Below are 13,189 nucleotides of genomic sequence, written 5' to 3' on the forward strand. Positions count from 1 at the left end.
TTCTTCTAGGTTGTGCAATTTGTTGGCACATAATTTTTCATACTAGTCTCTTACGATCTTTTGTATTTATGTGTTCATAGTAGTCTCTTACAATCTTTTGTATTACTGTGGTATATGCTGTAATGTTTGTTCTTTCATTTGTAATTTTACTTGAGTCATATTTCTCTTTTTTATTGGTAAGTCTAACTAAAAGTTTGTGATTTTTTATCATTTTAAAAAGACCGACTATTGTTTTCATTGATTTTATTGATTTTTCCCCAACTCTTTATTTTGTTTATTTCTGCTCTGTTCTTTGTTATTTCCTCCATACTGATAATCTGGGGCTTAGTATGTTCTTCTTTTTCTACTTACTTGAGGTATAAAGTTAAGTTGTTAATTTGAGTTTTTTTCTTAATATATGTGTTTATTACTATAAACTATTTTCTTAGTACTGTTTTTGCTGCATTCCAAAAGTTTTGGTGTGTTGTGTTTCCTCTTCCATTTATTCAAGTTACTTCCATTTCCCTTTGATTTCTTCTATTGATTTTTCAGAGAATATGTGTTTAATTTCCATATGTTTATGAATTTCCCAGTTTTCCTCCTATACTAGATTTCTAGCTTCATATCATTGCATTTGGGGAAAAATACTTACTATGATTTCAAATTTTTAAATTTTCCACTAATAGTTTCATGATCCAAGATATTATCTATTTACCTTGGAGAATATTCTGTGTCTACTTGAGAGGAGTGTATATTCTGCCACTTTTAGATAGAATGTTCTTTATGTTACTTTTAGGTCCATTTGATCTAAAGTATAGTCTAAGCCCAATGCTTCCTTATTTGTTTTTTTTGTCTAGATGTCTGTTCATTGTTGAAAATGGAGTATGAAATTCCTTAGTCTTACTCTTCTATTGTCTATTTCTTCCTTAAGATCTGTTAGTATTTTTTAACATATTTATGTGATCTAGTGCTGTGTGCATTTATATTTACAATTGTTATATCCTTTGATGAATTGATCCCTCTATAAAATAACCTTCTTGTTTTTGTTGTTGCTGCTGTTGTTGTTATAGTTTCTGATGTAAAGTTTATTTTGTCTAATATAAGTATAGCTACCCCTGTACTCTCTCGGTTTCCATTTTTATGGAATATCTTTTTGCATCATTTCATTTTGAACCTATTTATGTCCTTAATGTTGCAGTGAGTCTTTCATAAGGAACATTTAGTTGAGTGTTTTTTTTTAATTAATTCAGTCACTTTATGTCTTTTGATAGACAATTTAATCCATTTACATTTAAAGTAATTATTGATAGGTAGGGACATACTAATGCCATATTTTTAATTATTTTCTGATTTAAAAAAATCCTCATTCCTTTTTTTTCTCTCCTGGTGTCTTCCTTTGAATTGATAATTTTATGTAGTGGTATGCTTTGAATCCTTTTTCTTTACTTTTTGCATATCTACTATAGGAATTTTCTTTGGGATTACCATGAGGCTTACATAAAACATCTTACAGTTATGACAGTTTATTTTAATCTTATGACAACTTAACTTCAATCACATAAAAAGTTTTACCTTTAGTCTTTCCTGAACATATTTTATGTTTTTGATTTATATCTATTTACATTTTGCACACTTAGACAAATTATTGTGGCTATAATTATTCTTAATACTTTTGTGTTTTAGCCATTATACTAGATAAGCAGTTAGCATACCACTATGTTATATTTTAGTGTTCTGAATTTGAATATCTACTTGCTTTACATATTAAACACACATTGATGAAGCATCTTAGAAAACCATAGCTCCTAATTTCCCTTAATTATTTTTTGCTACACATCATCAATTCAATAAACAATGTCTCATACATCTAATTGCTCAGACTCAAACAAAATCTATCTCATATAAAATTCATCAGCAAATCTCAAGTTTACTTTCAAAATGTATCTCAAATTAATCTTACTTCTTTCACTCTCTGTCAATTATTATTATACTCACTTAATCCAAGTTCAATTATTCTTACCCAGAATGTTGTAATTAGTTGTGAATGGACTTCCTGCTTCTGCTTTTCCCATCCTTGTCTGCAGTCTAAATGCTACACAGCATTATTTTAAATTAGATTTTATAACTCTCTTCTAAAGCCCATGGTTTTCTAATTACATTTAAACTAAAATAAAATCCATTATTTTTTAACATGACCTAAAATGTCTTCCTAATAAGGTCTTACCCTCTTGTGATACCAATTTTAATCAAGTCTCCCCATAAACCCATCTTCCTCAACCCACACACACCCTCATATACTACTACGACCTTGTTACATTTGCTTTTTTTTTTTCTTTTCCTCGTTGTGATCCAGCTTATTCTCACTTTGCACTTTTTGATTTTACTATTATTTTGCCTGGAATCTGCCTTCTATTAAACTTTTTTATCTTTTTATTCATTTTTGAGAGAGAAAAGAAGAGACAGAGCATAAGTAGGGGAGGGGCAGAGAGACAGGGAGACACAGAATCTGATGCAGGCTCCAGGCTCTGAGCTGTCAACCCAGAACCTGACATGGGGCTCAAACTCATGGACTACGAGATCATGACCTGAGTTGAAGTCGAACACTTAACCAACTGAGCCACGAGGCGCCCCTGGAAAGTTCATTCTATGTTTCTTTATTAATATTCAGGAATCCACTAAAATAACATCTGCTAAGAAAAGTATTCTCTAAACTTGTTGATCTATCTTAAATTCATTTCCCCACCAAAAGTCACTTTCTGTCATATTATCCTATTTTACTTTCTTCACTGAATCTGTCCACTTAATAAGTATATTGCTATTTTCTTTATTGGTTTATTAACTGCCATTACCATTATGATATAAGCTTTATGAAAGCAGTGCCAATTTCTGTATCACTCATTGTCAAACCTGTAGCATCTGAGAAAGTGCCTAGCACGTAGAAGTCTTTAATATTTTTTCAAGTTAATTAATAAAGTGAATGCTTCAAATGTTTCAGATGTCTGATATCTATTTTTAAAATTTTAATCCTCATAACAACTCTCATAAGTAATTACTATTAATATATCCAGTGTACTTATGAGGAAATCATTGCTTAGAGAAGTTAAATAACTTGTTCAAGTTCACACAATCAGTAAGTAATGCAATTAGGATTTAGTTATAGGGCATCCAGCTCTATTTTTTTTTTATTTAACCACTACACTATAAAACTCTCAGATAAACAAACCTAGTCATACATCACAGGGATCTTTTCTAGTTTTTTTTCCCAATAAGTAAATAGGTTATGTAAAAGAATCAAGTATTCCAATTTTAGCTAATTAAAATGTGTGGGATAGGCTTCTGATTCAGAAAAAGTGATGTAGATTCATTTCTCCCTACACCTCTGATATTGAAAATATCATAAGAGTTGATCAAGAGAAAACACTGAAAGGTGATAAGTGGAAGCTGAACTCATTTCAGACCCCAGGACTGAAGAAATAAATCATGGAAGAATGTACCACTCCTTAACAGAAAATGATCACCTGGACCCAACATATACTGACCCCCAAAATATCAAAAGGGGTTGGCTTTAATAAACTTATTCCTTTCTTAGATCTACAGGAGTCTGTCAAAATATTAGGCAAGAAGGGCAGGACCAACAAGGGAGATCATTAGAGAACTCCAACAACAAAAAGTAGCTAAGAATTGTGATTGCCTTCTCAGCCAGACCTTAGACTCTCCTTTTTCACTGAGAGGTACTAGGGTGTCTGACTTGCACTGGCAAGTGAGACCCAGCCACAACAAACAGCCCGACATGGAATGCCTCTTTTTCCCCATGGAACTTAGTCTTCTTTCCTCCACCAATAAACACCAGTTTTCTCAGCATTGGGAAGCCACCCCACACAGCCCCAGAAGTACAAGATAAATCAAGAAGACTGAAATAATACCAAAAAGGCTCTGAAAATAAAACTGTCATTAACAACACTATACAGAAAAACAAGCCAAAAACCATGTGTTAATCCAAAAACATGACTTTCTGATAAAATATTTAAATAGAACCTATAAGAGCAACATTAGCAAAATAATAGAATAACTCCAAATTATTTCCCAAACAAACATCAAAAAAAAAAAACCACAAAAAACTAGAAACCTTCAGAACTCTGGAAAGTCATCAAAGGTTTACAGCAACCAAGTAAACACAGAATCAATAAGAAGACAACTTAAAACAGTAAGAAATATTTGTGGCATTTTTATTTGCCCTTGTCCCACCCCCAGCAAAAATTAAAAGTACATTTATTGTGGGGTGCCTTGGTGGCTCAGTCACTAAAACTTCTGACTCTAAATTTTGGCTCACGTCATGATCTACAGCTTGTGAGTTTGAGCCCCGCATTGGACTCCATGCTGGCAGTATGGAGACTGCTTGGGATTCTCTCTCTTTCTCTCTCTCTCTTTCTATCTCTCTCTCTCTCTCTCCTTCGGCCCCTCCCCATTTTACTGTCTCTCAAAATAAATTAAAAAAAAAACAAAGAAAAAAGTGTTTGAGACTTAGTGAGGGAAATGGAAAACAATTTTAAAAAATACATTTATTGTGATGAGCACTAACACAAAAAATTGTTGAATTACTATATTGTATACATGAAACTAATATAACACTGTACATTTAGTATACTGAAATTAAAAACAAAACATTCTTATACAAGGAAGATCACAATTCCCTTTCCTAGTATGAAATCTAAGTTTCTGGTTCCACAGGAAACAGACCAGATCTTATTCACAAATAATTGTGTATCTGCTCTAAACTATCAGGAGGTTATCTGAAGGACTATTTCAAGATACTAATCTTGGTTTTGCTTAACTCAAAAATTAGGCTGGAAGAGTGATGAGCACTGTTACAAAACATTGCAGGAAAAACTGACAATTGCAGACACCTGAGGTAAAATATTGAGGTTGAAAGATATAATAAACCTCCTAAAGTCTGAACGCAAAATTTTTAAAGGGTTTCTTTAGAAAATTAAACATTTAAAAACAAACATATACGTATATGAATTTATGAAGTTATGCACAGGTCCATGGTAAGATATATACTGAGAAAAAAAAAAACTAAGGATACTCTAAACTTTCTTTATACCTTAAGCTGATCTTAGGTTCAGTACAAGGCTGGCTAAGTAGTGAAGGAGTGGCTCAGTACAGATATAATATACTAAGAATTAAAGAGTGTTTTGTTTTGTTTTTGTTTTTAGCTCCTGATATACAAGGTTATGTCTGTCAAGCCACTAAAGGAACACAAGAAGACAATAACTTCAATGACAATACACAGGATGGAATAGAGTCTTCAAAAAATAACTTGGAAAAGTCTTGGAACAAATGAACTACTATAGCCTTTAACAATCAAAACAAACAAGCAAAAGAAGAAAAAAAAAACAGAAAAACTGGGGAAAGGGAGAGTCTGATTTCAAGAGTGGTCACATGTTATTCAAATGTTCAGTTTTGAACTATGGAAAGCCAAAAGCAAAGAAAATATCTTGAAAGCAGCAAGAGAAAGTAAACATTTTCCCCTAAAGTACACATAAAACATTATTAACAATATACAATTGTTAAGTCATAAGACTTAATAAACCTAAAAATAATAGGTTTATTATTTTCTCCTAAAGTACACCTAAAACATTATTAACAATATACAATTGTTAAGTCATAAATAAGACTTAATAAACCTAAAAATAATAAACTCAAAATGCATGCACTCTGACCATAATTAAATGAAACTAAACATCAATAATAGGAAAGCTCCAAGATTCATAAATATTTGGAAAATTCTTAAAAAAGACAATGGGTCAAAAGGAAAAGGAAAGTACAAGGGACATTAGAAAAATACATTTGGATAAATGGAAACTAAATTACAACACACAAAAAAGTATGGGATACACTGAAGGCAGTGCTAAGATGCTGAGATGGAAATTTATAACTGTAGATACATTAAAAAATTTGAAATTAATAATCTAGCTTCACACCCTGAGAAATGAAAAAGAAAAAGAAATTAAACCCTAAGCCATCAGAAGAAAGATAATAAATATTAGAGCAGAGATAAATAAAATAGAGAATAGATAATCTTTAGAGTCAATAAAATGAAAGATAATTTCTTTAAAAAAGATCAACACGATCTCAAAATTTTTGTCTTATTTTACATTTATTTGTTTTTGAGAGACAGAGAGAGAGAGAGAGAGCACAAATGGGGGAGGGTCAGAGAGAGAAGGAGACCCAGTATCCGAATCAGGCTCCAGGTTCTGAGCTGTAAGCATAGAGCCTGACATGGGGCTTGAACTCACAAACTGAGAGATCATGACCTGAGTTGAAGTCAGACGCTTAACCAACTGAGCCACCCAGGCACCCCAAAAAGATCAACAGAATTAAAAAAACCATGTCTAGACTGCCAAATAAAAAAAGAAGAGAAGATACAAATAACTAAAATCAGAAATGAAAGCGGAGACATCACTACCTAAGTTACAGATATTCAAAAAGTATCATAAGATAATGCAATAAATAGATTTGTACTCCAAAAAATAAAAAAAAACATTAATTAAATGTACAAATGCATAGGGACATGCAAGTTGATTAAACTGACTTAAGAAGAACTAGAAAATCTTAACCGATCTATTACAAGTAAGGAGATAGACTTAATAATTAAAATCTGCCAACAAAGAAAATTCCAGGACTAGATACCTTCACTCATAAATTGTATTAAACATTTAAACAAGAATCAACCCTATTTTTTTCTCAAAGTATTCCAAAAATTAAGATAATTGGGAACACTTCCTTCCTTATTCTATGAGGCCTGTGCTATCCTGATACCAAAGCCTGATATAGATATTATAAGAAAAGAAAATTACACACTAATATGCTTTGTGAATATAGTTGCAAGAACCAATAATCGGGGCGCCTGGGTGGCTCAGTTGGTTGGGCGTCCAACTTTGTCTCAGGTCATGATCTCGTGGTTTGTGAGTTTGAGCCCTGTTTCAGGCTCTGTGCTGATGGCTTGGAGCCTGGAGCCTGCTGCAGATTCTGTGTTTCCTTTTCTCTCTGTCCCTACCCACTTGTGCTCTGTCTCTATCAAAAATAAATAAATAATTTTTTTAAAAAAAATCTTCAATAATATACCAGAAAACAGACTCTAACAGCAAAATAAAGGAATTAAACCCAATAAAAATTGATATTTGTCACAGAAATGTAAGAATGGTTGAACATATGAACATTGAAAGTTCAAATTAATAGAATGAACACCAAAGTAAAACACCAAAGTAATAGAATGAAGGTAAAAACAAAATAACACCACATGATCATTGCAATAAACACAGACAAGACATTTGACAAAATCTAACACCTTTTTATGATATAAACATTCAGAACACTAGAAACAGAAGAGATGTTACTTAACATGATAAAGCACAGTTATGAAAAACCCACAGCTCACACTACACTCAATGGTGAAAAATTGATAATGCCCACCTAAGATTAAGAACAAGACAAACATGCCCGCTTTTACCATTGTTTTATAAACATTGTGCTGGAAATTCTATCCAGAGGAATTAGACATTAGATGAAATAAACGCATCCAAAATGGAAATCAAGAAGTAAGACTATGTTGCTTGCAGACAACATCACTTTATACATAGAAAATTACCAGAAATACACAAGAAATTGCTAGAAATAATAAATGAATTAAGCAAAGTTGCATGTTACAAGATTAAGACACAAAAATCAGTTGTGTTTCTATATACCTGCAATGAAAAATCCAAAAAAAGTATATTAAGAAATATTTTTATTCAAAACAGCATGAGGAAGGATAAAATACCTAAATATAAATTTAAACAAGAGAGTGAAATTTATACACTGAAAACTGCAAAACATTGCAGAAACAAATTAAAGATATACATAAAGACATTCTGTGTACAAGGTTAGGAAGACAATATTCTTAAGATGTCAATAATTCCCAAGGTAATGCAGAGATTCAATGTAATCCCTATCTAAATACAGCTTTTTTTATGCAGAAATGAAAAAATCTGATTCTCAAAACCATATTTAAATGCAAGGAAATAATAATAACCAACAAAAATAATAATGTTGAAATTAAAAAAAAAAACCCAAAGGACTCAAATGTCTCAATTTTAAAATTTACCACAAACCAATGCAAATCCATACAGTGTGCTATTGTTATTCATCATAGTACTGGAAGTCCTAGCCAGAACAATCAGACAACAAAAAGAAATGAGGCATTCATATTGGTAAAGAAGAAGTTAAACTGTCTCTGTTTGCAGATGACATGATACTATACATAGAAAATCTTAAAAGGTTCCACCGAAAGACTACAAGAACTAATAAGCAAATTCAGTAAATTGGCAGGATACAAAATTATTATCCAGAAGTCAGCAGTATTTTTATATACTAAAAATGAAATAGCAGAAAGATAAATTAAAAAATATACATTTACAATTGCACTGAAAAGAATAAAGTACTTAGAATAAACTTAACCCAAGAGGTGAGACACTGGTACTCTAAAAATTATAAAACACCAATGAAAGACACTAAAGATGATACAAACAAATGGAGAGATATTCCATACTCCTGGATTTGAGGACTTAATACTGTTAAAATGTCCATATTACCCACACCAATGCAGAGATTCAATGCAATCCCTATCAAAACACCAACAGCATTTTTCACAAAACTAGAAAAACTGATACTAAAATTTGTATGGTACCACAAAAGACCCTGAATAATCAAAGCAATCCTGATAAAGAAGAACACAGCTGGATGTATCACAATACCTAATTTCAAGATATATTACAAATCTTTAGTAATCAAAATAGTATGATTACTGGCACAAAATAGACACATAGATCAATGGAACAAAATAGAGACCTCAGAAATAAACCCATAAGTATATAGTCCATTAATGTATGACATGGAGGCATGGTATACAATAGGGAAGAAAGCAGGGAAGAAATGGTGCTGGAAAAACTGAACAGCTACATGTAAAAGAATGAAACTGGACCACTTTCTAACACCATGCACAAAAATTAACTCAAAATGGATTAAAAGACTAAATGTGAGCCCTGAAACTATAAAATCCTAGAAAAGGACATATGCAGCAATTTATGTGACACTGGCATAGCGACATTTTTCTAGATCTTTCTTCTTCTTCTTTTTTTTCTAGATATGTCTCCTAAGGCAAGGGAAAGAAAAGCAATAAGCTATTGGGACTACATCAAAATAAAAATATTTTGTATAGCAAAGCAAACCATTACCAAAATAAAAAGGCAACTGACTAAATGGGAGAAGATATTCAGAATGATATATCCAGTAAAATGTTAATATACAAAATATATAAAGAAATTGTACAACTCAAAACCAAAGCATCCCAAACAATCCAATTAAAAAGTGAGCAGAGGACTTGAATAGACATTTTCCAAAAGAAGACATACAGGTGGCCTGCAGAAAGATGAAAAGATGCTCAACAGCACTAATTATATGGGAAATGAAAATCAAAACCATAAAGAGATATCATCTGAGACCAGTTAGAATGGCTAAAATTAAAATGACAAGAAATAGCAAGTGTTGGCAAGAATGTGGAGAAAAAGGAACTCTCATGCACTGTTTGTGGGAATGTAAAGCAACCATGGAAAGCAGTATGGAGGTTCCTCAAAAAGTTAAAATGGAAATACCTATGATCCAATATTTGGACAATTAGGTATTTACCCAAAGAAAGTGAAAACACAAATCCAAAAAGATGTGTTTTCCCCTATTTTTATAGCAACATTATTTACAATAGCCAAGATATGAAATCAATCTAAGTGTCTATCAATCAACAAATAGATAAGGAGATTGTGGTATTTGTAAACAATGAAATATTACACAGCCATGAAAAAGGATGCAATTGTGTCCTTTGAGATAACACAGGTAGACCTAGAGAGTATTTTGCTAAATAAAGTAAGTCATACTGAGGAAGACAAGATACCATGTGATTCCACTTTTAAGTGGACTCTTAAAATTTTTTTTAATGTTTATTTTTGAGAGAGAAAGCATGAGTGGAGGAGGAGCAGAGAAAGAGGGAGGCACAGAATCCGAAGCAGGCTGCAGGCTCTGAGCCATCAGCACAGAGCCCAACATGGGGCTCGAACCCATTAACTGTGAGATCATGGAACCCATTAACTGTGAGATCATGACCTGAGCTGAAGTCAGACACTTAACCGACTGGGCCACCCAAGTGCCCCCACTTATACATGGACTCTTTAAAAAAAAACAACAAACAAGTAGCTAAACAAAAAGCAGTATCAGACCTATAGAAACAGAGAACAAACTGATGGTTTCCAAGGGGACAGAGGGTTTGGAGATAGTCAAAATGTATGAAGGGGAGAGGAAGATACAGGCTTCCAGTTATGAAGTAAGTCATAGGAATAAAAAGCAGAGCATACAGTCAATGATATTGTAATAGTAATATAATGGGACTGATGATAGCTACACTTGTGAACATAGCATAATGTATAAACTTGTCAAATCGCTAAGTTTTACACTTAAAACTAATATAACATTGTGCATACTATACTCAAATGAAGAGTAAAAATAAACAATAAATGTATAATAACATTTGATCAACAATGGTAAACACACCACACACAGACAGACACACACATCAATGTGTTACTGGCCTAAGGATAGATATATAGATGAATAGAATAAAATTGAAAGTCCAGTAATAAAGCACATCTCTAGCCAATTCAAACATTTTTATTGAAGTATTTTTTATATATAATATTATATTAGTTTCAGGTATACAACATAGTGATTAAACAGTTATGTACATTATGCTATGTTTATCATGATAAGTGTAGTTACCGTCTGTCACAATATAATATTATTACAATATTTTTTTATATTGCATAATATACTTTTAATATACTCTACTTTTCATTTAGTGACTTACTTTATAACTGGAGGTTTGTACCTTTTAATCCCCTTTACCCATCAAATCAACCTCCCCTTTGGCAACCAAAAGTTTGTTCTCTATGTTTATAATTATGTCTGTTTTCATTTGTTTGTTTTGTTTTTTACATTCCATATATAAGTAATATCAGATTGTATTTATCTTACTCTGCCTGACATTTAACTTAGCATAATACTCTCTAGATCCACCCATTGTCACAAATGACAAGATCTCATAGTTTTTTATGGCTCGGTAATATTCCATTATATATATACATGTATATATATATTAGTATATTATGTATATAAATTATGTATATATATGTATATATATTAAATCTTTTCCATACTTCCCTAATATAAATAATATTGCAATATTATTACAATATTACAATATTGAAATATTGTAAATAGTGCTGCAATAAATATAAACACATAAATAATGAACATAATGCTGAAAAATAAAACACAAGAATTGTATCTTTTAAAATCACTGTTTTCATTTTGTTTGGGTAAATACCCAGTAGTGGAATCAGTGGATGATATGGTACCTCTATTTCTAATTTTTTGAAAAACATTCATACTGTTTTTGCACAGTAGTCGCACCAATTAAATTCCCACCAACAGTGCATGGGGTTCCCTTTTCTCAACATTCTCATCAACACATTGTATTTCTGTGGCATCAGTTATTTCTCCTCTTTCATTTCTGATTTTGTTTATTTGAGTCCTTTCTTTTTTTTTTTTTTTGTTTTCTACATGGCTCTGGCTTAAGATTTATCAAGTTTGGTTGTTTTCAGAGAACCAGCTCTTTCATTAATTTTTCTATGTTTCTTTTTGGTCTCTATTTTTTTTTTTAACACTCTGATCTTTATTTACTTTCTTCTACTCACTTTGGGCTTTGTTCCTTTTTTTAATTCCATTAAGTGTAAGGTTAAATTGTTTATTAGATTTTTTGGTTTGTTTCCTGAGGTAAGTCTATATCAGTATAAAATCTTCCCTTAGTACTTTTTTTGATGTATACCAAAGAATTTGAACCATTGCGTGTTAATTTTCATTTTGTTTCCATGTAATTTTTTAAATTTTATCTTTTAATTGGTTGTTTAGTAGCATGTTGTTTACCTTCCACATGTCTGTGTTAATTTCTGTTTTTTTTTCCTTGTATTTCATTTCTAGTGTCATACCATTGAAAGCTTGATACGATTTCAATCTTATTAAATATTTTGAGAGATTTTTGTGGTACGGCAAGATCAATTTTGACAAGGGTGCTACATCCATTTATTGGGAAAAGAACAGTCTGTTTAATAAATTGTTCTGGGACAACTAAATTTATACCAGTAAAATAATTAAATTGGAGTGCAGACATATACAAAAATGGATCAGAGATGTAAATATGGGAGCTAAACCACAAAATTCCTTAGGATACAACTGGTAAATGTTGATGAGTTTTTATTTGGCAATGGGTTATTAGATATGATAACAAAACAACAACAAAAGCATTTATATAAATTGAATTTCATCAAAATTTAAAAGAAAGTTTCTAGTGCATCAAAAGTCATCAAGAAATTAAAAACGTAAGTTAAAGATTGGGGAAAATATTTATATATCACTTATCTGATAATTATATATATGTGTGTGTGTGTGTGTGTGTATAAAGAACTCCTAAAACTCCACAAGAAAAAGACAATCCAATTTAAAAGTGGATAAATGACTTGGATATATATATTTCCAAACAAGATATACAAGTAGTCATTAATCACATACGAAATTGTTCAATGCCATTAGTTATTAGGTAAATGCAAATAAAAGCCAAATGAAATACAAAATCACATGTACTATGGGGCGCCTGGGTGGCTCAGTTGGTTAAGCACCTGACTTCAGCTCAGGTCATGATCTCACCACTCATGAGTTCGAGCCCGCGTTGGGCTCTGTGATGAAATCTCAGAGCCTGGAGCCTGCTTCCAGTTCTGTCTCCCTCTCTCTCTGCCCCTCTCCCACTCATGCTCTGTCTCTTTCTCTCAAAAATAAATAAACGTTAAAATTTAAAAAAAAAAAACAAAAAACCCCACAAAATCACATGTACTAGGATGGCGGTATCTAGAAAACGGAATAGAACAACTGTTAGTGAGCATATGCAAAACATTGAAACATTTGTACATTGCTGTTGGGAATATAAACTGATGCAACCACTGTAGAAAATAGCTTGGCAAAGCCTCAAAAAGCTAAGTAGAAAATCACTATATGGGCCAAGCATTTCAATGAT

This window comes from Panthera tigris, chromosome X, assembly GCF_018350195.1.
Source record: "Panthera tigris isolate Pti1 chromosome X, P.tigris_Pti1_mat1.1, whole genome shotgun sequence".
Lineage (NCBI taxonomy): Eukaryota > Metazoa > Chordata > Mammalia > Carnivora > Felidae > Panthera > Panthera tigris.